The following is a 27,488-nucleotide window of genomic DNA, read 5'->3' as shown; positions in this document are numbered from 1 at the left end:
CGTCTCAAAATATGCAGTCAATACGATATGAAGCTAATGACAGATGTTATTTCAAATGCTTTCCAAAATTTCAACTATCAATGTTGTTGGATTACAGTTCAGGAAACTATACAATTATTAACAAAAATATTTATTTTATTTTGTCAAAAGTAAATAAAAACATTGTTTTTGATCACCTTCACCGCGTTTGGGGACTTATTTCATTTTAAAATTGTCCTAAGAATTCGGATTATGATCTGATCAATTTTCCAATTTGTCGAGAAAACGCCTAGTCTAATGATGGCAAAAAACAATACAGATATCACGATTATAGCTATATTCAGTAGGTTTTTAATTATGGATGGCGTAATTTTGTCATATCCCGGAGATTTTTTTGTATTTATGTTATTTTTGATAAGTTTCCGGACGTCCTCGGGACTTACTCTGATATGATCATTCGCTGTCTCATTAACAGGAGGATTTTCCAGTACAAAATCATAGTTGGGTGGATTTGGCTTAAATACATTACGTAGGTACTCGGCAAAAATTACTGCTTTGTCCTTAGCATTTCTTGCCCAATTACCGTCAGCTTTTCTCAACGGAGTTTTTCCCTCTACCGGTGGTTTGATGTTACGTGTGGCCAAAGAGAAAAATTCGTATGTTTAGTATTCGTCAAACTCTCAATGTATCTTCTGTTTCTGCGATCCTCTTCTAAACAAAGGGCTCTTCAGTTTTCTAGCAGAGATGGACAGCCTCTGCTTTGCAGCTGGTGATCTATTTTGTTGCCACTCTCTTCTAAGCTTCCTCTTTTCGAGAAGCAATCGTTCAATATCTGAATTGGAAATATGCATTTTTGGCTTTCTAGAGATCTCGATCCTTGAATGATCCAGAGCCGAAGTAATTAATGACGTGAAGTCATTGACGCATTAGTTTATCTCTCCCTCACGGTTGTACGGTGTGGTTGGAGGAAATGAGGAAACGTAGTTATAGGATTGTATTCAACAAAGCTCAAAGGTGTGCATTACCCAGCAAAAACTTCGCTTACAAAGATACAAGTAATGTATTTTTTAATAACTTACTTTCTAAGTAGTAAAGTCTAAAAAAACAAACTAATCAAACCAAACCAATAATCAGTTAAGTTTTCTCAATTTGCCCATTTTTATACCCTTTGTCATTCCGTTTCTAATTTCCACAATATAATTTTCGGACCCTATAAAGTATATATATTCTGGATCATTCTAGATGGCGGAGTCGATCAATCCATGTCCACAAACGAAGAAATAGGTTCGTTTTAATGTTATTTTTAATAAACCAGATAACCTAATAACCAGGAAACTAATTTTATTTTCAAACATAATCAGCCCAATTATGAAAAAAATTCCCCGGGAGTTTTATTCCTTTTTGTTTTTTAACATAGAATTTGAATAGGAAAATTGAGAAACTCCCGGGGATTTTTTTTTCGTAATTGAGCTGAATGTTTTTCCCAATTCCCCATTAGTGAAATTAAAATAGTGTTGAAAATAGCAATCTAACTATAGTTATTAAAAAAATGTACAACCGTTATGTGCGAAAAAATATAGTAAGGACAAAATTAATAAATATAAGGCGTATGTCAGTCATCTTTTTTATTTTTGTTAAGGAGAAAAAATCAGTTCAGATATTTCGATAATAATTTTGAATAATCGAGTGATTGTAGATCCCCACAGATTAAGTATGACTTAATCTGTGCTATTTATATTAAACAATTTTACATATAAGTATAGTACTTCTTGATGTATATTTATTTATTAGACTAAGAAAACGTCAGTTTTTGAGTATGATAACAAAGTCAGACTAAATTATTATTCATTATTAAAGTATGTTATTCATCTGATTAAAAGTTAGAACTTAGACTTAAAAACAAGGGATATTTGAAATTATCAGAATTGCTATCCAAATCACAAAAAGTCAAAATATTATTGATTCTTATGGATTTAAAAAAATATTTGTCCGTCTAGCTGTAGTACGAAGCATGTAAATTAATGTGAGTGAAGAACAGTGTTGCCAATTTAGCCCTTTTTGGCCTAAATTTAGCCCTTTTCAATCTTGTTTAGCCACAAAAAAATTTAGCCTTTAGCCATTTTTTTAGCCTTTTTTATTTTCATTTAGCCATATATATTTACTCTAATGAAAATTATTTATTTACTCTAATTTATTTACTTTTGCTGTTGAAAATTAGTAAAAAAAAATGTTGAACCAGTAAACAATTTAAGCACATACAAATTGTTGGGCCTTCCATACATTAAAAAAATGTCATAACTAATATAGAGAAAATGGACGTTATTTGAATAAAAATTGTTAATAAATATGTTAATGTTTTACGCTCGGGTCCGGGCGATTATAAAATCATATATAGGGTTAAAGACAATACTTTTAACTTTATCTGGGCGATAAATAATTTAACAAATATTTTATAACACATGCCATGTAGTATACCGTTTTCAAAGACTACAATCCAACCAATTTAGAAAGAAAAATTCAGTTCATTATCGATAATAATTTAGCTATGATCATTTTTATCTGATCAAATATAGAAAATTAACTTTTTTCCAAAATTAAATTAAATATTTATGTTTACATATTTTGGCTATCTTAATTTTGATATGTTTACTAACTAGTGGCAAAATTTATGTTTTTGCCAATGAAAATCAATTCTGTCCGGCGACGTGTATAATTTTTAGAATATTTTTTTCTGCATTACATGAGAGGCATATTTGCCATATTCACTTATCAAAATATTCTCCATCGAAGTTATCACAAAGGATTACTTTCTACATAATTTGTCTTTCATATAAAAAAATTTGCCTAGGAGCATTTTGCAGGCCAGGTGACAAATACGAGGCTTTAAAAACATCGGCATATGATATACGTGTAGCCCCATATTACGTTATTTTTAAAGTTAAGGATCAACATACAGGAATAAATATTCTTATTTTCTTGCGTTTGAACATGTGTTATATTCATACATTTTTGGTTTTCTATTCGGCATAGCCAAATATAACATTCTAAGTTGTTTTTTGTGTCAAATGTATGTATTTTTTTAATTACAAATGTTAGCTCTTTTTTAGCCACTTTTTAGCCCCTTTTAGCCTTTTTTTTCTAAGTATTTAGCCATTTTTGTTCACCATGAATTGGCAACACTGGTGAAGATAAATATGCCGAGATAAATATGTTTTTAACGTAACGACTTAGAAAAAACATATTTAAGTATAAAGTTAAATATGTTATGACGTAACGACATACACATTTAACACTGAAAAAACACATTTAAGTAGAAGTTATCACTAAAATATATAATTTTAATTTATTTTAGAAATTTTAATGGTTATTAAAAGTAATATAATATTTTAAAATTACATGCATTTTTGGAGCTCTTAGAAGAATTTTGGACAAAGTTACAATTTCTGATAGAGTTCTTGGCCAAACAAGGCAGATGCATGCATAACCACTATGTAGGGAATGGCGATGGCTATCACATGCTGTTAATGGAATTCCCGAATTGAATTTGTGAAATTTTTGACAAATGTTTTAAAATTCACATTGAGAATTTTGGAGTTCTTTGAGGGATTTTGGCCAATGTGGCCAAATAAGGCAGAGGCATGCATAACCACTATACGGGGAATGTAGGTAATGATGATGGCTATCACCATGTTTATGGAATTCCAGAATTGAACTTGTGAGATTTTTGACAAATGTTTTAAAATTCACATTGAGAATTTTGGAGTTCTATGAGGGATTTTGGCAAATGGGGCAGAGGCATGCGTAACCACTATATAGGAAATGTAGGTAATGGTGATGACTATCACATGCGGCCAGGGGCGGCGCTATGGGGGCTCAAAGTAGGGTACCTTTGACATGTAAAATTTTTAAACACGTGCCATTTTTTTGTTTCCCATCCGATTTCAAAGAATTTGCGTGTGCTATTTATCTCTTATAATTTTCTAGTTATAGGCATTTCAAAATTTAAATTTTAAAATTTTGCCATACCTTGGATGTCTAACCTTTTGTTAGTTAGACAACTAAATTACCAATAACATACAAAAGATTTCAGAGCAATATCGATTATTAAAACGTGCAATATTTTTGAAGGACGGAGTTTTAAAGTGGCATATTTTTGAATCTAATTGAGATATTGACTTGAAATTTTTTTTGTAAGACCAAAAATTAACTTATCTAAACAAAAAAATATAGCTCGGAAAAAATATGGATATTAACGAAACTCAATGAAATTTTCAGCGTTTTTTAAGTTTCTCTTTCTAAATAAAAAGGTGTAAAAAAACTTGTCAAAAGGTCAAATGGAATCCCGCAATTCATAAAAATTGAAGCGAAAATCCCAAAAATGGTATTTTTTACAATTTTGTCTATAGGGTCCACATTTCCTTCGGGGTTGGGAAAATACTTTAGGGATAAATAGGGAATCCCAGCTTTGGGATTTAATAAATAGGTCAATTTCCAAAGGGCGTAGGGCCGACATGTTCGAAAAATAGGACATGTTTTTTATACCAAAATGTTCTCCGTAAAGAAACTTTATAGAAAAACATAAAACTGTGGTCTATGGTCTTAAAGAAAGTAGTTTTTTAATAAAAAAGAGTTAACCTTTTTGTCAAAAAAACAGCAAAAATATACTATTTTTTGAATTTTTAAATTGAAAATCTGTTATTTTTGGATTCGTAATTGACATTGCTCTGAAATCTTTTGTATGTTGTTTGTAATTTAGTTGTCTAACTAACAAAAAAATTAGAGTCCATTCGGTCCAAAAGTGCGCCCTATATTTTTAAAAAAGCGGACCAAGGTATGGCAAAATTTTAAACTTTCAATTTTGAAATGCCTATAACTAGAAAATTATAAGAGATAAATAGCACACGCAAGCGATCTAGCCGAGCGCTTTCCAAAAATATAAAATTCTTTGAAATCGGATTGGAAACAAAAAATGGCACGTGTTTAAAAATTTTACATGTCGAAGGTACCCTATCCCGATCGGACCAGCCGTTTAGAAATGCCAGATTTATTTCCAAAAAATTTCGATTCTGCCCCACTGTGCAATGTATAAAGGAAATTTAGTTCTTAACAAAACATAGTTTATATTATACAAGTCGGATAAAAAAACAATACAAAAAAATATTCGGACAGTTTTTAATTAACAATGTAAAATTTTTCGAACTTTTTTCGAAATAGCTTTTGCATATACATATAGAAAAAAATTAAAACAACTATTATTAAATTTAAAAAATTACGAAAAAAATAAAGCGAAACTTTTTAAAAAAAAACTTACATAATTTTTCTCGATGCTCCTGTATTGAAAGGAATATACATTTTATGTATACATTTTATGAAAGCTTAATTCTTTACATATCCATAACTGTTTAAATTAAAGTACTACGACCTCTAGCCTAAAATAGTTTTTTCAAAACATTTCAAAATTTTGAGGGTGTTTCAAGTTCTGACAAAAAGTGTTATTTTGTATCAGAGTTAGATTTTTTAAAATTTGTTTTAACTTTCATCATACAAAAAGGGCAAGAGTCATTTTATATATTTCTAAAGTGATTTAAAAAAAAAACTTCATAAAGAAATATTTTTTGTGAATTAATTTAATTTTTATTTAAATTTGATTGATATATTTGTTTACATATCCCAATGAATTATTTTTTTCCGGGCTGCTTAAATGTTAAAATATGAATTAATATTAATAAGAAAAAAAAATATCGAAAAAATATAAAAGTCCTACCGGGACTAGAACCTGCACCCAATGCACCGCAGTCATACACACATCCACTATGCCACCTCATGAGACAACAAAGTGCTGTTTTATAATGTACTAATATAAGTTAAAATATCACATCTAACACTATAATACATGCAACTCTTTTATTTTGTAACGGTTTTTAGAGCGTCCAAATATGGAAACAAAACTACATTAATTTTTCCACACATGTTTGACACGTTCATATGCAACCAAAAGTTTTAATTTTTTTAGTTCTTCCAACGATGCACAGTGGTTTAGAAACTTTTTTTTTTTGGAAATAATTCGGTATCTCGGGAACTATTGGAGATATTATTACAAAATATCACATGGTTAGAGCTGAGGTGTTGAATTACATTTGTTCAGCTTCCTAGGGGCAATACGGGCCAGTTTGTGCCCCCTCAAAGTTGGTCACCTCGGGTCTCAAAATTTTTAAAAAAATCCCCAAAAATTCATTTATGATCCGAATGAGCTGAAATTTAAAATATAAATAGTCCTTGAGAAGATCTACAAAAAATACGCTTACATGTGTAGGTTATCTTCTTCAGTTGAAGAGATATTTAGGTTTATTTAGTTTTTTTTTTAATTTTGCTCGATTTTTTTTTTGTTTTTTAGATATGGCGGGCCTACGGAGGGTCGAATTTTTTTTTCAAAATATCAGCTATATTGGCAATAAAATTCTAAATAAAATAAAAAAAACTTGGTAACAGTTATCTCGTCCGTGTAAAAAATTACACGCATCCAAAGTTGGAACATGTAAAATGGGCCTAATTTTTTACGATTTTTCCTAAAAAAGTCCCTATATTTTTTCTTTTGTAGAAACAAATTTTCTTTGGGACTATATACAATTTTTATATGTTCCGGAAAGAAAACTTAATGCAAAAGCATGTAAAGTAAAATTGGGCTCACTTAAGCGGACACAGTATCCCCCAGACCTATCCAAACTTGGACAATTTTAAAAAAAATATTTAGGTTTCAGTAAAAAATTCTAAAAAGGCAAAGCACCGATCCTTGAAAAAGTTCCGTATTTGTATAACCCTATATGTTTTTTAAATACTTCGAAAGTTGTTTTACTATCACACGGTAACACATTTTCCCCGTTTTAGGAATTTTGGTATTTGAAAATAAAAAATGTCAAAAATTATAATGTCATTAATTTAAGGACATTTGGATCTATCTGATATCTTTAACCGTTAAAATTTTACATTAAATCAAATTTTATATTTTTCTTCATGGAAAATCACCATATTATAATTTTTTTAGTTTTTAAGGTAAATGACGTTCAAAAAATTAATTAAATTCTTTAATTTTATTAAAATATGAATCTACAAGTCCTAAGGTTTTTACCAATATCAAATACTTATATAAAAAGCATATATCTACTACTCAGAAGCTCCACAAACCTTGCCGCCTTTGAAAAATTTGAACGTTTTTTCATATATTGCATGCAAAATGTGTATACTTACATATTAAATGTAACTAATGAATTCAAACGTATACTGACCTTAAAGAAAAGTTGGTATAATGCATTTTTCGCAGTAAAAACAAATAATATTTATTTTCGTGTAGGTTAATCTTCATTTAGATATATATTATTTGAACATTTTTATCCTTATATTGTAGGCCATAATATGGGTCCTACCATAAATTAGCAGTAATTGGGCCGGTTTGAATTCTATGTAATCGTTATACATATACATTTGTACATGTAATAAAAATTAGTATCAGTAAAATAAAATTTGCACTATTCCTTTTGCATATAAAGGTTGTGTCACAATTCACGCAAGATTTGAAATAGTTTTCCATTTGTAAGTGTTGCCAAATACGCAAAATAAAAGCAGTTTGAAAGCTGACAGTTTAGGTTTAGTAAAAAACAAGTAAGAGAGCTATATTCGGCTGTGCCGAATCTTATTTTTTTTTTTTGATATTGTTTTTTTAATTTTTTTTAAAAAAAGTTTTTTTCCAAATTTTTTTTTTTAGTTTTTAATTTTTTTTTGGAAAACAAATGTATGACAAAAAAAATTTTTGATAAAAAAAAATTCGAGTTAAAAAATATTTTTCCCGATTTTGACCCATTGTTGACCCAACTTACTATAGCCTTATCTACATCGTTGCAATGGACTTTGAAATATCTATCATTAGATATCCATATTGTCTATATTAATGACTTAGTAATCTAGATATACATCAAAAATAGGTCAAAAATCGAGGTTGTCCCGGTTTTTTGCTCATATCTCCGTTATTTATGGACCGATTTTGCTGATTTTAAATAGCAAACTTCTCGAAAGCATGTCTGACAGATATTAATTAGAGACACAATTTTTTTATTTTTAAATATGTTTTTTTTTATTTTATTTCAACAATATATTCATTTACATCGAATAGATCTAGTACTTCTTTGAGCTCTTCGTTTTCATATGATAAATTTCTGTCCCTGCTCCATTTCTTTCTAATTGAAGATAGTACAGGATCAGAAGACAACATAAGATAATTTATGAGATCTTCGTTTTGCGACTGCCTGGAACACTTTCTTGTATTAAAAAACAGTATGTGTTTAAAATCGGAATTTCTCGCTTCCTGTGCCTCTTCAGTTAGTTCACCTAGTGGGAGAAGATTCGATTCTATAATCTCACGACCATGTCGAAGAACTTTGTGCACAGTAGGAGTAAGTTCTCTCCATTCATACAAGGAACGTAAAAGGTTAAAGGTTTCTTTGGCATAGGATTCAAATTTATCTCCATTTATATTATTTTTACTGTTTATTACCGACAGTATAACATGACATCTTCGAAGAAGTTCCTCATTAATTCCAGTTATTGTCGATGTTATTTCGTAATTTTGGAAAAACCTTCTTGCCGTATTCCCATCATTTGTACTGCCGTATCCAATAAGTGGTATCCAAATAGTAATTGCATAAATTTAAATCAAAAATGTCCTCTTCACTTTCATTAATATTATCGTCTTGGTGAAATTCTTTCATGCATTTACTGCAACATAATAGTTCAATTACTTCAGGTGGAAGTGTGGAACGATTCGGCTTTTGTAAGCATCTCATCCATTGCATCTCAACAATTCTTTCAGCAATATGCAGTAAAATGGATTGCACCGAAACTTTGGAAAGGGTCTCATTTGCTTTTATCATTTTTCTTTTAAAATTTCAATAATTTATATTCGTGATTTTCGGAAGTGGGGGTTATATGGTAACTGAAAAGCTACCGATGATGTGCGCTGGAGAGGATTTGGAGCCCAGGAAAACTGGCCAGTATCCAATTACTTGGCTTGAAAAACCCCAACTAACTGGCCTAGCAAAAAATAGACAGAAATTTGTTTTATTTGTTGTTGAATTAACAAGTGATCGAATATCACTTTCCTTGTTTATTATGAATATCACTTTCCTTGTTTATTATGATTATTTTTTCTATTAATTTTGGGGGTTTACAAATTTTTAATAACAATTTATATTTAATTTGATTAAATATTTTATAATTAACTTTAAAAAGCACAACAAAGTATCAAAAAGCTCGACTTTACAATGCGACAGATTAATTAGCTATTGCAACGATTCGCCAAAATACAACAACAAAACTTATATTTTATACAAAGAAACTAAGAAAATAAGATAAAATATAATTTCTGATGACATTACCGCTTCCAGTTGTCGTCTGTCATCAGATTTAGGATAATACAGTCCTAACTAGGGAAAGCCAAGGTTGGGAGTACCATAATCATTCGTTCAGACTGGAACATCCCGGCGGCCTTGCAGTACTGCAACTCAGAACTGTATCAAAAACGCCAAAAAAAAACTAAAAACAAAAAAAGAATTCAAATATCATTTATATTTCAAAAAAAAGAATTCAAAATACATATAAAATATCTCCAACCAAAAAACCCAACAATTAATTTACGGATACGTAGTTATCCAAAAGCAGTACTGAATTCGATCCAAAACGTACTGCAAATAATTCCAAAAAAATTATAAAATTATGTAGTTAATGTATCATGATCTAAAGTATTGGTGACAGTCCCTCGAAACATTAGGAACTATAAATTGAGACGAACGATAACCAGACTCACTAGACTAACGAGGTCTCCTGGCAGAGACTTGGGACGAACGAGGTCCATTGCTCTTTAGGTTAGCGGACGAACTAGGTCCTACAACAAAAATGTCATTATCGTATGGGCCAACGAACTTAGTTTATACCCTATTAATGAAATACCTTGTACTCCGATAAGTACGCCAGGTGTAGTCTAGGTTTTGCACCCATCACAACATCCTTCAAAATTCCCTTCGAGTGGGATAGACTTCAATTGCAATATTTCATAATCCAATGTGAGATCATGATACTGCAAAAAAAGCTTAAAAACTCTTGTGTAACCTTTTTTTATCCACATGGACCTTGACCACATGAATTAAGTGCCATTTACTGATAGAAAAATTATCGTCTCGATGTAAAACCATGTCATCGACTTTCAAATTTTGATGTATGTATGTTCCTAATACATTATTTTCTCCATTCAGTACGATTTTTATTTGAGCTGTTTTTCACTTCTTGTGATATTCTATGAGCGTCTGTCGATTTAAAATGTTTCCATATATGCTTTACTGGTTTATCAGAACTTATTTTTGTGAAAAATTTTCGAACAGTCGATTTGTATCTACTTGAAGGCACTGTACCAAACAATATCCATCCAAAATGACTCTCATGGGCTATATGTCCCCTTTCACATTTTGCCTTGAACCGCCACTCATTATGTTCGGGTAAAAATCAGCTCCAATCAAAATGTCAACAGATCCACTGGTAGAAAAACTTGGATCTGCCAAATAAAAATCTAACGAAAAACTTAGATTTGAAATATCAACAGTTTCATTTGCTAAATTACCAGTTAATTTAGGTAGAACAAAAGCCGACATATTCAATTTAAAATCTCTATTGATAGGAGAGCCCAATGTAAGATCGCATTTTCTCAAAGCTGGACTAGGTGTTGAATTATTTAGTGCCGAAATGCACACATTTGTCACTCATGTTGTCAACTTCAACCTATTTCGTAATTTCTGTGAAATGAAACTGGTTTGAGAGCCTGGATCTATAATTGCTCTGGCAGAAAAAAACCTCACTATGAGATATGATATTTATCATAGCAGTACCCAACAATATATTTTTCGAAGTCGTAGAAAAACAACTTTATACCGTTGTATTATTCCCTGATACAGAAGGAATATCATCATTAATTCGAGTGGTACTTTCTGGTTCAGATGTATTAATTTCCTTGTGAAGAAGAGTATGGTGTTTAAGATAACACTTTGAACAACTAGAATTACTCTTACACTCACTTAACATATGGCCTTCATTCAAACAATTTATACAAAGTTTCTTGTTTTCATAAGCCTCAGGTATATTTTTCCATGCGTTTGCAAATCCTTCATTTGTGAATGGGGAATCTTTTACAATTTCCAGTGATTCAATAGAAGTGAATTGTCTCAAATAAAACTATTTTTCAACGCCAGGTAGATCATCACAATTAATGAAACTACGCTGAACATATCCTGAAAAGATGGCCATGATTTATTAAAAGCCTTTAAAAACCTCCATCGTGCATGGTAGCAATTTCATATGATGGCTTGATCAATTATTCACCACAGTGGCTGAATATTTGCCAAATCCTTGCCCATATTGAGTAGAGGTAAGAATCGATTTATTAACAAAAGATTGTTGCAGCTCACCCACTGGAGCAGCCACATTAATGTAGGCCAATCTACATTCTTTAAAAAGCTGTTTTACTTGATCACAATGATCATCAGAATCTAACATGGGTTTACTTGTACTAAAAAAACCTCATATGCATCTTTTACCTTCTCCCATAAAGATTTAAATTCTTCCTTCTGAATGTCTACAGTAAATGATTTCTTACTTTCCTGTGGCATTTCGTCGTAATCTTTCTCAAATTCGAGTAATAACGCTGCCATCACCTCAAATTTATCTAAATGATCAGATTTACCCATTATTTCGACAAATTAATCTCAAAAATACTATCAAAAGAGACTCGTTTCTTTCTCAAAATACTAAAAACGTAAAATGAAACACTATTGTTTCACCAAAGCTCCAAAAATTATAGAAAATTCAAAAAACAAAACAAGAAATTTCAATAGAAAAAAGTAAAACTCTTAAAACTTCACAATCAGTTTTAAAAATGTCTTTATTTTCGATAATTTTCCAAAAATGGGGACGAAAATCTGAAAGCAACTTGTTTGTTTCCCTAAAAAGTTGCCAGAAACTTAAATAAATACTAGAAACAAAATTCCAATATCTTATTTTAACCAAACAATTTAAGCAAAACCTTGAAAATTTTCCACAAAAACTTTTCAAGTGGCAAAGAGAGAAAACGAAACGATTAGCTTTTCACTCATCTGCATTATATAATAATTTACCGTTACAATCGTACATTTGAGTACAAAACAGATAAAGAAACGTATTTCTTATTCGTTTTGTTTTTTTGGAACTGTGTTCTCTATTATAACACCGTACGACACTCAATATTAGACACGAACCGGATGATATACGTCTGAAACAATAAATTAAATGGAGAAAAACTGCGTTTTCAGTTTTTCATTTCGGGATCATGTTTCCTTTTAAAAGGACTTCAAATTTTCAGAGGAGTACATTTTTAAAAAATGTTTTAAAATACTTCTGATCATCCTACTATGTCAAATTTGGTGTCAAATGATCAAGAAGAGTTGTAAAATATTTCGTATTATTTTTATTTTATCCTGTAAGGATCAAGAGATTTCAAAAATGTCCTTTCAAATTTATATCCTTGAATATCCTTTTAGATTTCCAATAATTTTTTTAAAAATAAAATAGTGAGTTAAAATATTGAATACCACATGCCTAAATTTCATCCTTCTATCTTAACTACTTAAGACCCTAATTTTGTAAATCACGTCACCAAAGTGATATTTATGTGCAAAGCAAAAACAACAATTCACACATTTCAAAAATTTGTTTTTGTTTTATGTACAAATTGTGAACCAAACAAACGCACAAAAATTCAAGCGTTGATTTGCCTTTCATAATTTGAAAATTGTGTACACAAAACAAAAACAAATTTTTAAAATGTCACTAAACATCACTTTGGTGACGTGATTTACAAAATTTGGGCCTAAGTGTTAAAAAATATTTTAAATTTGAATTATTTGATTTTTTATATTTTATTTTAATATTTCATTCGAAAAAAATATAACAAAATCAGTTGTGAAAAGCAACGAAGAATACTTTTTAATAAACAAGTAAAATGGCATAGTCGGACAAGCCTGACCTTATGATACCCTACACCGGGTATATGATTATAAAGAGTTTTCTTTTGATATGAAACTTATTTGTGTTGAATCTTATTTGAATACACACTTTTTCGGTAGTGGGCCTTATATGGGAGCTATGAATAATTATGGACCAATCGTCACAAAATTTGGTGGGATGAATTGCGAATATATGAAACATATTTGTGTTGAATTCTGTTTGGAAACTGACATATTTCAGAGATTTATATATATTAATGACATTTTCTAGAATGTTGTTTATATGGGAGCTATGGAATATAGTTTACCAATCGTCACATAAAACTTAATTGTGCTGAATTTGGTTTGAATATGTTTATAATTAAAATATTTATGTGAACTTAACTATTTTCAAATAGGCCAATTGTATGGGGGCTAGGATAAATAATGGGCTGATTCTAACCAAATTCAATAGCCTTTGTCCTTGGGGAAATATAAAGGTTTGTGCCAAATTTTGTTCTATTATCTTATCTATTATCTTTAAACTTGCGACCTGTAGTTTGATTACAAGGTTTACATGGATGGACGGACAGACGGACGGACATCGCTTAGTCGACTCAGAAAGTGATCCTGAGCAGATTGGTGTAATTTAAGGTGGGTGTTGGGACAATATTTTTGTATGTTGCAAACAACAGCCCTAACCCATTATACCTCCCCCCGCTATGGTGGTGTATTTTATAAACATGCACTTTTCTTATTAAAACTTTTTTGTATACTAATATTTTTTTTTTATATTTTAATTTGACCTTTATATATAAAGGATGGAATTTTGACATTTAGTATAGAATATTTGGGTCTTTACCGCACTATTTTTTTAAAAGGAATTTATTGGCAATCTTAAAGGATATTAAAGGATAGGCATTTTGTCTATACTTGACAAATATTCATCATAACAATAAATGACATTTTTTGTCATGACAAAGTTGTCTGAGCAAAAGCACTAACAATTTTGTCATAACAAAGCAATAATACTAATAAACGGAGACTATACCAGGTAATTTTTTATCTTGACAACCATTTTGAAGTTTATCAGGATAAAAAATTATCAGGTATAACCAGGTGGTTACAGGATACAATAAAGATAATACAAAATATTTTACAACTCTTCTTGTTCTTTTGACATACAATTTGTCATTGTTGGAATACCAGGAGTATTTTTAAATATTTTTTGAAAAATGTACTTCTTTGAAACTTTGAAGTCCTTAAAAAAGGACACAGGATCACGAAATGAAAAACTGAAAGCACAGTTTTTCTCCATTAAATTTATAATTTCAGACGTATACCATCCGGTTCTTATCTAATTTTTTCTCTATTTGTCGGACGGTGTAATGAGTAAATCAATTACCAAACGTTTGTTAAGCGTTTTTTTTATCAGAATGTTTCAATATTGTTCTAACTCTTTTCTTTTCTAGCTGCGTACGTTTATATTAATGTACAGTTTGCGCTCACGAGCAAAAACAATACAAAACAAAATGGCACAATCATTCTCATTGTTTATGTTTTACTCACTGCAAAGAACAAAACAAAACGATAGCAAACGTTTCGATTTGTTTATTTCCGTACTCTGTTAATAACAAACAAACTGCACTTTGTATTAATATTTATAAATATGCATATAATGATTTCGTACCTTATTTGCCATGAGCGGATCCTCTGGACCTTCCTTTTTCCTTCTTAGCTGTCCTCTTTTTGTCGATCGGAACACTCACACCTTAATAGGATAAATAATACCTGCAGCTATTTCCTCCGGTCTCTATCAGTTGTTCGCCTTTCTATGCACTTAGGATCTTGTCTTATAATTTATATTTTATCATATAGCAAAAAAAATTTAATAAATTAAACTTGAAAAAAAAATTGTATGTAAATAAACGAAAATGTGGAAAAAAAACATTAAAAGAAAAACAGCTGTTGAAATTGACATGAAAATGACATGTATGATATGTGTAGATAATAATGTTTTCCGATCAAAAGCAGAGATGTCGAGTTAAACAATAGGCGGTATTGCCAACTAAATTTTTAGTAAATTGGTTCAGAAAAGTGGTTGATGTATAAACTAAATCTACCGATTTCACACACCTTTCATTTACAATACCGATCTATTGTGAGAAATTTTGACAAGACGATAATACAGTGTGAATTAGTACTTATCTAATTCACAGACCTTTTGCACTGTATTGTCTTATAACACAAATTATTATCTTGTACCAAAAATAAAATTAAAATGAAATAAAACAAATTTAACCTTTTTTTCCGACAAAGTCCTCTGTTTCACCAAGAATCCACTAATCCGGTTCGAAGGACCAATTAAAAGCTACCGATTATGTGCGCTGGAGAGGATTTGGAGCCCGGGAGAACTGGTCAAGTATCCAATTACTTGACTTGAAAAACACCAACGAACTGGCTCGAAAAGCTTTACTTTACAATACGAAAAAATAAGATAAAATAAAATTTCTGATGACATTAGCTGTCATCAGATTTAGGATAATACAGTCCTAACTAGGGAAAGCCAAGGTTGGTAGTACCATAATCATTCGTTCAGACTTGAACAGTAACTATGACCAATTATGGACCGATCGCCATGAAATTAGGTCGTGTGATTAATTTATATATGAAAGCTATTTCTGTTACGTTAAAGTGATTTTCGGAAACGGGTCTTATCATAAAACTTACTGACATGAATTCGGTATATATAAAACTTATTTGGAGCGAAATTTGTTTATATACCGATAAAGTCCAATTTCGGTAGGACATTTGTATGGGGCTAAATGGAATAATAGACCAATTTCAGCACTTTTAAGGTTATTTCAAGCAAGTCAAACTAAATGTTCAACTTGTTTAACAAAAAACATTAATACTAACTTAATTTATTGTTCTCCATTTTCAATTTCTTCTTTATAACTCGCGAAATTATTTAAACAAGCAATTGAATCTTTGAAAAGCAATACTAGCTTTTCAACAAAATTACAATGCACCATCACAACACTGTGATTGAAATTGGACGTGTTTTATTTTTACTCCGAGTTAATTTGTTATTTTAAATGATTCTTTCGGAAAATAAATATAAATTACACCGGTTTAATAATTACGCGAAAGGACGCTTTTAATTTAATAATATTATTAAATAAAAAAAATCAAAACAAAAACTAAAAGACAAATAAGTGAAAATTCTTTATTTTTTTCTTTGAACCTTGTGCATTAACTATTAAATATAGATCAAGAGTGTTAACTAAAGTATTTACAACTACTCTTTAATGAGTCTCTTTAACGAAAACAGTGAGCGAAGGTTAAAGGGTGGATTAGCCGACTGTAATGTAATGTAACTTTAACGGAACGGAACAGCTGATCCTTTCTATTGTGTGTAAAGTAGTTAAAGCAGTTATAGTGACAAAATGTAACTTAACTGTAACGTCTGAACCTGTTAAAAACTGAATTTCTTTACGTTTCTACTTGACATTTACTAACGGTGTTGCCAACTTGTTGATTTTAAAAGTCTTGTATAAAAAATACTTATGCTCAGAACGCTTAACAATATTTTCAATGTTTTAAATATTTCAATGATATAAATACATAAATAAAAAACAAAATGTAAGAAAAGATAAACTCACTGTTTATTGTTGATGTTTTGTTTAAGCTTTGATATTTTTACAAATAAAGCTTGAGAGTCTGTAATTCTCATTCACTCTATAGTTTGATTTGTATAATATCTTTAGTTTTTCTAAAGCCTTTTGGGAAAAGGTTTCCTGATGATCTGGCCTAAGTAACCAGTGAAATGCGCATAGTCCACTTTTACAATGTAGAAATTTAAAGGCAGACATACTTGATGGCGAGGGTTTGAAGAGGTACAGTGTGTATTACTTATTATACAAATTAGTTCATACAAGCATTTATAAAATGTATACTAATAATAGTCGAAAGTAATAAGTTTGAAAATATTAAATTATTACAACTTGCCTTTATTTTCGAAATAGTGAAGGTGAAACTTTAAGCAATAGAAAAAGGTACCCTTAAAGTTAACTATTACTATTACGAACATAAAGCCAATTTAATTAATTAATTTTTAAGTTATCGGACCTTTAATAAATAAAGTCTGTATATGAAGTCACTTCGAAGCACTTCACAATGATGATGAATACATTATGTGTAAAAAAATACGGTTTTTTAATACTATTACCAAAAAAGTTTAATCATTTTTTTTTTAAAATCGCAGAAAAAAATTATAAAATCGCTTGAACAGTATTTAAAACAATTGTGTTGATAACACTTTCAAACAGCTGTTTAAATTTGTTTGTTTATGTCAAAATCATATGACACGTTTTTAATGTTCTATAATTGCACTAAAGTGTTACGTTAAGTCAACATTACGGTTACATTACATCAACGGTCGGCTAACCCAGCCTTAAGTGTAAACGGCAGAAATGCATACGTAACAGTTAATGCAGATGAAAAAAATATAAACAAAACAAACAGAAGAATAGATGACAGCTTGTTTTTAACCGCCAAGCATGTTAACCGTGCTCGTTCTTGTTCCCCCGCATTGTCAACAACTAATGATTGTCAAACAAAAGAAAACCCAACAGCTGTTAATTTGGAGTTACCAAAAAATACAAATACTTTATTTACGCCGGAATGTATGCTAGCAATATCAGGTTCAGAAACGAAATCCACCACACCGACTACAATTGAAATTAACCCATTAAGATTAGTCAACCATTAAATAAGGATAATAAATCCCAAATACTGGTTGGAATGGACCGGTATGTTACAGTATTAAAACGGGCAAGTCTTCGAAAGCGGCACCCTTGGCTAAATTATAAAAGGATAATTAACCTGCTAGACTAAACAATGAAAATCGTTTTTCTATTCTGGAATGTGAAACAGATAAACCAGTAAATAAAATTACCTCTACAAAACCACCCCCTATTTACTTGAGAGAAAATAATTCAAATTCACTGATTCAGAGCCTGATCTCATTAATAGGAGAGAACTCTTTTTACGTTATCCCAATCAAGAAAGGCACGATTCATGAAACTAAAATACAGGTCAATAGTGAAAACGATTATAGAAAGGTTGTAACAGATTTTGAAACTCAAAAGAAAAGTTTTTACACTTATCAGCAGAAAGGAAGCAAGGGTCTACAAGTTGATATAAAGGGTATTGACTGTACTGTTGAACCACTCGAAATAAAGCAAAGCTTACAAGATAACGGTTTTAAGACAAACAAGTAAGAGAGCTATATTCGGCTGTGCCGAATCTTATATACCCTCCACCAAATTATACTTTAAAATAAATTTTTTTTAAATATTTTTAGGTAAACAAAATTTAATTTTTTTTAAATTGTTTTTAAAAAATTTTTTTTTTCGAAATTGTTTTTTAAATTTTTTTTTTTTGGAAAAAAAATTTATGACAAAAAAAAATTTTTCATGAAAAAAAAATTCGGGTCAAAAAATATTTTTCCCGATTTTGACCCATTGTAGGTCCAACTTACTATAGCCTTATCTACATCGTTGCAATGGACTTTGAAATATCTATCATTAGATATAAATATTGTCTATATTAATGACTTAGTAATCCAGATATAGATCAAAAATAGGTCAAAAATGGAGGTTGTCCCGGTTTTTGCTCATATCTCCGTTATTTATGGACCGATTTAGCTGATTTTAAATAGCAAACTTCTCGAAAGCATGTCTGACAGAATTATTGAAGATTTGGATCCCGAAGATATCTGGGGTCGTCAGAAAATTGATTTCAACAGACAGACGGACAGACAGACAGATGGACATGCCTTAATCGACTCCGCTATCTATAAGGATCCAGAATATATATACTTTATAGGGTCGGAAATGAAAAATGTAGAAATTACTAACGGAATGACAAACTTATATATACCCTTCTCACGAAGGTGAAGGGTATAAAAATGTGATAAACATTAGAAATCGGGAAAAAACCCCAACCACACTCTTCCGTGTTGAACTTGAACCCGGTGACATAAACCTGAAAAAAAATGAAACACATCCCATATATAACCTGAAATACTTATTGCATCGTAAAATTACGGTAGAAGAACCACATAAACGATTTGGCCCCGTCCAATGTATGAATTGTCAAGAATATGGACACACCAAGGCATATTGCCACCCGTATGTGTTATTTGGGGGAGTTGCATAACACATCCCAATGTAACAAATCCAAAGATGATCATAAAATAAAAAAATGCAGCAATTGCGGAGGTAACCACACAGCAAACTATAGGGGTTGTCCTGTCTACTCAATTGTTAAAAAATCACAAAGCCAGAAACCGAAGATTTCCCTCGCTCAGCCATTAAATAACATCAATTTGAACTACCCCCGTTGCAACAGACATACGACAACAAAGAAACATATGCAAATGTACTAAGAAACAACCAAACTCAGACGCAAGTCCGTCAACCACAAAACCAAAATATGAACCCAGAGGTAAGAGAGCAAACGCCAATTTTCAATTTTACCAGACTAGAATCTACAATAGAAACTCTTGTGCAATCGGTAAATAACTTTACAAACTCAATGAGTAACATGATGCAAGAAATGCTTAAGATGCAATCAATGTTATTGCAGGCTGTGCTTAACAGACCATGAACTGCCTAAGAATATGTTTTTGGAACGCTAACGGCATTCGCAACATAAAAACGAACTCGAATATTTTCTTAAAAGTCATGAAGTTGATATAATGTTAGTTTCGGAAACCTATTTGACGTCCAGAAGTTTATTTAAGATAAATGGATATGTTCTTTATAGTACAAATGATTCAAGAGATAGAGCATGTAGAGGCTGTGGAATTTTAATTAAAACCCGTATAAAACACCATTCAATGTGTGACATTTGTGAAGATTATCTTCAAGCTACGACAATCTGTTTGGATGATTGCTACAGAAACCTATTAATTTCGTCGATATATTCACCTCCAAGGTTTTCGATTACTGAAAACAAATATGAACATTTTTACGAATCACTAGGACCCCGATTCCTGGCAGCTGGCGATTATAATGCTAAGCATACTTACTGGGGATCAAGACTTGTAACCCCGAAAGGTCGCGCTTTGTTTAATACAATTTCTAAATTGAATTTGAATGTGCTGTCGAGCGGAGAACCAACATACTGGCCTACTGACCCAAGTAAAATACCCGATGTCATTGAGTTTGCAGTTACAAAAAATTTACCAATGGAACTAATGCAGGTTAAATCATTAGAATTATCCTCGGATCACTCACCCACCTTCGTTACTCTATTGAACCCCTTAGAAATAGTATCCCCGACTGGTCACTCTGCAATATCTAGCACGAAAATAAATTGGTTGAAATATAGAAAATATATTAGCACACACAGTACAGAAAATATATCGCTAAGAACACCAGAAGATATCGATATCTCACTCAAAAATTTTGAACAAAACTTAAAACTTGCTGTTGAACACGCCACTCAAATAACCCAACAAATAAGATACAGTAGACTCTATTCTGCAGACATTGAACAGTTATTAGCTGAAAAAAGAAGAGTTCGAGAGTGGCAACTAGGGTTTGGGGTTTCCCGGATAATTTTATTTCCCGGGAAACGGGAATGAAAAATTTCATTTCCCGGGATTCCCGGGAACTTCTTTTCAACTAGAAAAATAAGTAAAAAAAAGTACAAAATTGTTTCATTTTATTAAAAGAAAATGAAAAACAATACATTACAATTCAATTCTACAAACATAAAACAAAAAAAATGTTGGATAAAATATTTGGAGATCATTTGTTACTATAAAATTAAATATTAGCGATATTCATGATGTAGAGCTCTTGTCCTGGTAATAAAGCAAAAGAGCAATTAAGTGTCACAAAATTTTATAAATTGTGAATGTACCTTTATAATTCACTGTCGATCAATATTTTAATTGCATTTGTAATGCAGTTTTTAGCTTCATTCTTTTAATTTTTCTGTTATACATATTTTTATTATATTTTTTTATAAAATACATAATGTGTGTGAAGTTAAATTCGAATTTAACTAGCACAGACAAAAACCACATTTTTTAACATTGATCATTTTACAGTCAACATAGCACTGTTAAGCACTTAACAGTCATCATAAATAAATTGTAGTACATGAAATATATTTGAAATATGTATCTGAAATAATTTCAGAACTATAAAAAATAAAAAAAATAATAAAAAAATAAATCTCTGACGTGAAATAAAAGTAAGATAGTAAGAATTAATATTGGAATTTAAATAAAATTGAGTTTTTTGAAAACAAAAGCTGGAGAGGATTAGTGACCATTTTGGGAACTGGGTGAAAGGTTCGCATACTACACTATATAGAAATGTTGGTGCAATGAGCACTTGTTGGAACTGTTATAGTGGGATACCTGAAATAATCTTGAGATTTGAGAAAACTTAAGTTTTTTGAAAAAAAAGCTCGAGATGATTTGTGACCATTTTGGAAACTGGGTGAATGGTTCGCATACTATACTATATGGAAGTGTTGGTGCAAGGAGCACTTGTTGGAACTGTGGTAGTGGGATATCTGAAATAATCTTGGGATTTGAGAAAATTTGATTTGAAAAATAGTATTTTTTTGAAAAATTTTCTGGAGGATTTTTGTCCATTTTGGGAATTGTGTGGAAGGTTCGCATATTACACTATATAGATATGATGGTCCAAGAGGTACTTGTTGGCACTGTGGTAGTGGGATATCTGAAATAATCTTGGGATTTGAGAAATTTCGACTTGAAAAATGTAATATTGCTGGAGAGGATTAGTATCCATTTTGGGAATTGTGTGGAAGGTTCGCATATTACACTATAGATATGGCGAACCAAGAGGTACTTGTTGGAACTGTGGTACTGGGATATCTGAAATAATCTTGGGATTTGAGAAATTTCGACTTGAAAAATGTAATATTGCTGGAGAGGATTATTGTCCATATTGGGAATTGTGTAGAAGGTTCGCATATTACATTATATAGATATGGTGGTCCAAGAGGTACTTGTTGGAACTGTGGTAGTGGAATATTTGAAATAACCTTTGGATTTGAGAAATTTCGACTTGAAAAATTTTATTTTTAAAAAAAAAATTCTGGAGAGGATTTTTGTCCATTTTGGGAATTGTGTGGAAGGTTCGCATATTACACTATATAGATACGGTGGACCGAGAGGTACTTGTTGGAACTGTGGTAGTGGGATATCTGAAATAATCTTGGGATTTGAGGAATTTCGACTTGAATAATTTAATTTTTTTAAAAATTTTCTGGAGGACTTTTGTCCATTTTGGGAATTGTGTGGAAGGTTCGCATATTACACTATATAGATATGGTGAACCAAGAGGTACTTGTTGGAACTGTGGTAGTGGGATATCTGAAATAATCTTGGGATTTGAGAAATTTCTACTTGAAAAATGTAATATTGCTGGAGAGGATTATTGTCCATTTTGGGAATTGTGTGGAAGGTTCGCATATTACACTATATAGATATGGCGAACCAAGAGGTACTTGTTGGAACTGTGGTACTGGGATATCTGAAATAATCTTGGGATTTGAGAAATTTCGACTTGAAAAATGTAATATTGCTGGAGAGGATTATTGTCCATTTTGGGAATTGTGTAGAAGGTTCGCATATTACACTATATAGATATGGTGGTCCAAGAGGTACTTGTTGGAACTGTGGTAGTGGAATATTTGAAATAATCTTGGGATTTGAGAAATTTCGACTTGAAAAATTTTATTTTAAAAAAAAAAAATTCTGGAGAGGATTTTTGTCCATTTTGGGAATTGTGTGGAAGGTTCGCATATTACACTATATAGATATGGTGGACCAAGAGGTACTTGTTGGAACTGTGGTAGTGGGATATCTGAAATAATCTTGGGATTTGAGAAATTTCGACTTGCAAATTTTTATTTTTTTTTAAAACTTTTCTGGAGAGGATTTTTGTCCATTTTGGGAATAGGTTCGCATATTACACTATATAGATATGGTGGTCCAAGAGGTAATTGTTGGAACTGTGGTAGTGGTATATTTGAAATAATCTTGGGATTTGAGAAATTTCGACTTTAAAAATTTAATTTTTTTAAAAATTTTCTGGAGAGGACTTTTGTCCATTTTGGGAATTGTGTGGAAGGTTCGCATATTACACTATATAAATATGGTGAACCAAGAGGTACTTGTTGGAACTGTGGTAGTGGGATATCTGAAATAATCTTGGGATTTGAGAAATTTCGACTTGAAAAATGTAATATTGCTGGAGAGGACTTTTGTCCATTTTGGGAATTGTGTGGAAGGTTCGCATATTACAGTATATAGATATGGCGAACCAAGAGGTACTTGTTGGAACTGTGGTACTGGGATATCTGAAATAATCTTGGGATTTGAGAAATTTCGACTTGAAAAATGTAATATTGCTGGAGAGGATTATTGTCCATTTTGGGAATTGTGTAGAAGGTTCGCATATTACACTATATAGATATGGTGGTCCAAGAGGTACTTGTTGGAACTGTGGTAGTGGAATATTTGAAATAATCTTGGGATTTGAGAAATTTCGACTTGAAAAATTTTATTTTTAAAAAAAAAATTCTGGAGAGGATTTTTGTCCATTTTGGGAATTGTGTGGAAGGTTCGCATATTACACTATATAGATATGGTGGTCCAAGAGGTACTTGTTTTAACTGTGGTAGTGGAATATCTGAAATAATCTTGGGATTTGAGAAATTTCGACTTGAATAATTTAATTTTTTTAAAAATTTTCTGGAGGACTTTTGTCCATTTTGGGAATTGTGTAGAAGGTTCGCATATTACACTATATAGATATGGTGGTCCAAGAGGTACTTGTTGGAACTGTGGTAGTGGGATATCTGAAATATTCTTGGGATTTGAGAAATTTCGACTTGAGAAATGTAATATTGCTGGAGAGGAATATTGTCCATTTTGGGAATTGTGTGGAGGGTTCGCATATTACACTATATAGATATGGTGGTCCAAGAGGTACTTGTTGGAACTGTGGTAGTGGGATATCTGAAATAATCTTGGGATTTGAGAAATTTCGACTTGAAAATGTTATTTTTTGAAAAAATTTCTGGAGAGGACTTTTGTCCATTTTGGGAATTGTGTAGAAGGTTCGCATATTACACTATATAGATATGGTGGACCAAGAGGTACTTGTTGGAACTGTATTAGTGGGTTATCTGAAATAATCTTGGGATTTGAGAAATTTCGACTTGAAAAATTTTATTTTTTTTTTGAAAAATTTTCTGGAGAGGATTTTTGTCCATTTTGGGAATTGTGTGGAAGGTTCGCATATTACACTATATAGATATGGTGGTCCAAGAGGTACTTGTTGGAACTGTGGTAGTGGGATATCTGAAATAATCTTGGGATTTGAGAAATTTCGACTTTAAAAATTTAATTTTTTTAAAAATTTTCTGGAGAGGACTTTTGTCCATTTTGGGAATTGTGTGGAAGGTTCGCATATTACACTATATAGATATGATGAACCAAGAGGTACTTGTTGGAACTGTGGTAAAGGGATATCTGAAATAATCTTGGGATTTGAGAAATTTCGACTTAAAAAATGTAATATTGCTGGAGAGGATTATTGCCCATTTTGGGAATTGTGTGGAAGGTTCGCATATTACACTATATAGATATGGTGGTCCAAGAGGTACTTGTTGGAACTGTGGTAGTGGGATATCTGAAATAATCTTGGGATTTGAGAAATTTCGATATAAATAATTTAATTTTTTTTTTTGAAAAATTTTCTGGAGAGGATTTTTGTCCATTTTGGGAATTGTGTGGAAGGTTCGCATATTACACTATATAGATATGGTGGACCAAGAGGTGCTTGTTGGAACTGTATTAGTGGGTTATCTGAAATAATCTTGGGATTTGAGAAATTTCGACTTGAAAAATTTTATTTTTTTTTTTGAAAAATTTTCTGGAGAGGATTTTTGTCCATTTTGGGAATTGTGTGGAAGGTTCGCATATTACACTATATAGATATGGTGGTCCAAGAGGTAGTTGTTGGCACTGTGGTAGTGGGATATCTGAAATAATCTTGGGATTTGAGAAATTTCGACTTGAAAAATGTAATATTGCTGGAGAGGATTATTGTCCATTTTGGGAATTGTGTGGAAGGTTCGCATATTACACTATATAGATATGGTGGTCCAAGAGGTACTTGTTGGAACTGTGGTAGTGGAATATCTGAAATAATCTTGGGATTTGAGAAATTTCGACTTGAAAAATTTTATATTTTAAAAAAAAATTCCGGAGGATTTTTGTCCATTTTGGGAATTGTGTGGAAGGTTCGCATATTACACTATATAGATATGGTGGTCCAAGAGGTACTTGTTGGAACTGTGGTAGTGGGATATCTGAAATAATCTTGGGATTTGAGAAATTTCGACTTGAATAATTTTATTTTTTTTTTTTTTTTGAAAAATTTTCTGGAAAGGATTTTTGTCCATTTTGGGAATTGTGTGGAAGGTTCGCATATTACACTATATAGATATGGTGGACCAAGAGGTACTTGTTGGAACTGTATTATTGGGACATCTGAAATAATCTTGGGATTTGAGAAATTTCGACTTGAATAATTTTATTGTTTTAAAAATTTTCTGGAGAGGATTTTTGTCCATTTTGGGAATTGTGTGGAAGGTTCGCATATTACACTATATAGATATGGTGGACCAAGAGGTACTTGTTGGAACTGTGGTAGTGGGATATCTGAAATAATCTTGGGATTTGAGAAATATCGACTTAAAAAATTTAATTTTTTTAAAAATTTTCTGGAGAGGACTTGTTGGCAACACGCCAACAAATATTTTTAAATTTATATCGCACTATGAAAACTTAACAAAACTGACCAGGAATAAAATTGCTTAGTTTAAATTTCTCAAATCCCAAGATTATTACATTTTTTAAGTCAAAATTTCTCAAATCCCAAGATTATTACATTTTTCAAGTCGAAATTTCTCAAATCCCAAGATTATTTCAGATATCCCACTACCACAGTTCCAACAAGTACCTCTTGGTCCACCATATCTATATAGTGTAATATGCGAACCTTCCACACAATTCCCAAAATGGACAAAAGTCCTCTCCAGAAAATTTTTAAAAAAATTTAATTTTTCAAGTCGAAATTTCTCAAATCCCAAGATTATTTCAGATATCCTAATACCACAGTTCCAACAAGTACCTCTTGGACCACCATATCTATATAGTGTAATATGCGAACCTTCCACACAATTCCCAAAATGGACAAAAATCCTCTCCAGAAAATTTAAAAAAAAAAAAAATTATTCATTTCGAAATTTCTCAAATCCCAAGATTATTTCAGATATCCCACTACCACAGTGCCAACAAGTACCTCTTGGTCCACCATATCTATATAGTGTAATATGCGAACCTTCCACACAATTCCCAAAATGGACAAAAATCCTCTCCAGAAATTTTTTAAAAAAAAAATTAAATTATTCAAGTCGAAATTTCTCAAATCCCAAGATTATTTCAGATATCCCACTACCACAGTGCCAACAAGTACCTCTTGGTCCACCATATCTATATAGTGTAATATGCGAACCTTCCACACAATTCCCAAAATGGACAAAAATCCTCTCCAGAAAATTTTTCAAAAAAAAATTAAATTATTCAAGTCGAAATTTCTCAAATCCCAAGATTATTTCAGATATCCCACTACCTCAGTTCCAACAAGTACCTCTTGGACCACCATATCTATATAGTGTAATATGCGAACCTTCCACACAATTCCCAAAATGGACAATAATCCTCTCCAGCAATATTACATTTTTCAAGTCGAAATTTCTCAAATCCCAAGATTATTTCAGATATCCCACTACCACAGTTCCAACAAGTACCTCTTGGTCCACCATATCTATATAGTGTAATATGCGAACCTTCCACACAATTCCCAAAATGGACAAAAATCCTCTCCAGAATTTTTTTTTTTTTAAATAAAATTTCATATCTATATAGTGTAATATGCGAACCTTTCACACAATTCCCAAAATGGATACTAATCCTCTCCAGCAATATTACATTTTTCAAGTCGAAATTTCTCAAATCCCAAGATTATTTCAGATATCTCACTACCACAGTGCCAACAAGTACCTCTTGGACCACTATATCTATATAGTGTAATATGCGAACCTTCCACACAATTCCCAAAATGGACAAAAATCCTCTCCAGAAAATTTTTCAAAAAAATACTATTTTTCAAATCAAATTTTCTCAAATCCCAAGATTATTTCAGATATCCCACTACCACAGTTCCAACAAGTGCTCCTTGCACCAACACTTCCATATAGTATAGTATGCGAACCATTCACCCAGTTTCCAAAATGGTCACAAATCATCTCGAGCTTTTTTTTCAA

At 31.4% G+C, this 27,488-nt stretch overlaps 1 protein-coding gene and 1 long non-coding RNA gene across 2 annotated transcripts in view; one reads left to right on the top strand and one right to left on the bottom strand.

The window, feature by feature from the left end:
* LOC135950599 (transcription factor GATA-6-like) overlaps positions 1-27,488 on the top strand; it is a 205,333-nt gene that overhangs the window by 145,913 nt on the left and 31,932 nt on the right. The window lies entirely within an intron of this gene.
* On the bottom strand, positions 9,082-14,923 carry LOC135949937 (uncharacterized). Its single transcript, XR_010575915.1, has 2 exons — positions 14,722-14,923; positions 9,082-9,561 (listed from the first exon to the last, which is right to left on the bottom strand). It is a non-coding gene; the product is annotated as an uncharacterized LOC135949937 (long non-coding RNA).

The sequence above is a fragment of the Calliphora vicina genome, chromosome 2, assembly GCF_958450345.1.
Source record: "Calliphora vicina chromosome 2, idCalVici1.1, whole genome shotgun sequence".
Lineage (NCBI taxonomy): Eukaryota > Metazoa > Arthropoda > Insecta > Diptera > Calliphoridae > Calliphora > Calliphora vicina.
The sequence above is the reverse complement of the archived record's forward strand: the minus strand, read 5'-3'. Positions and strand labels throughout refer to the sequence as shown.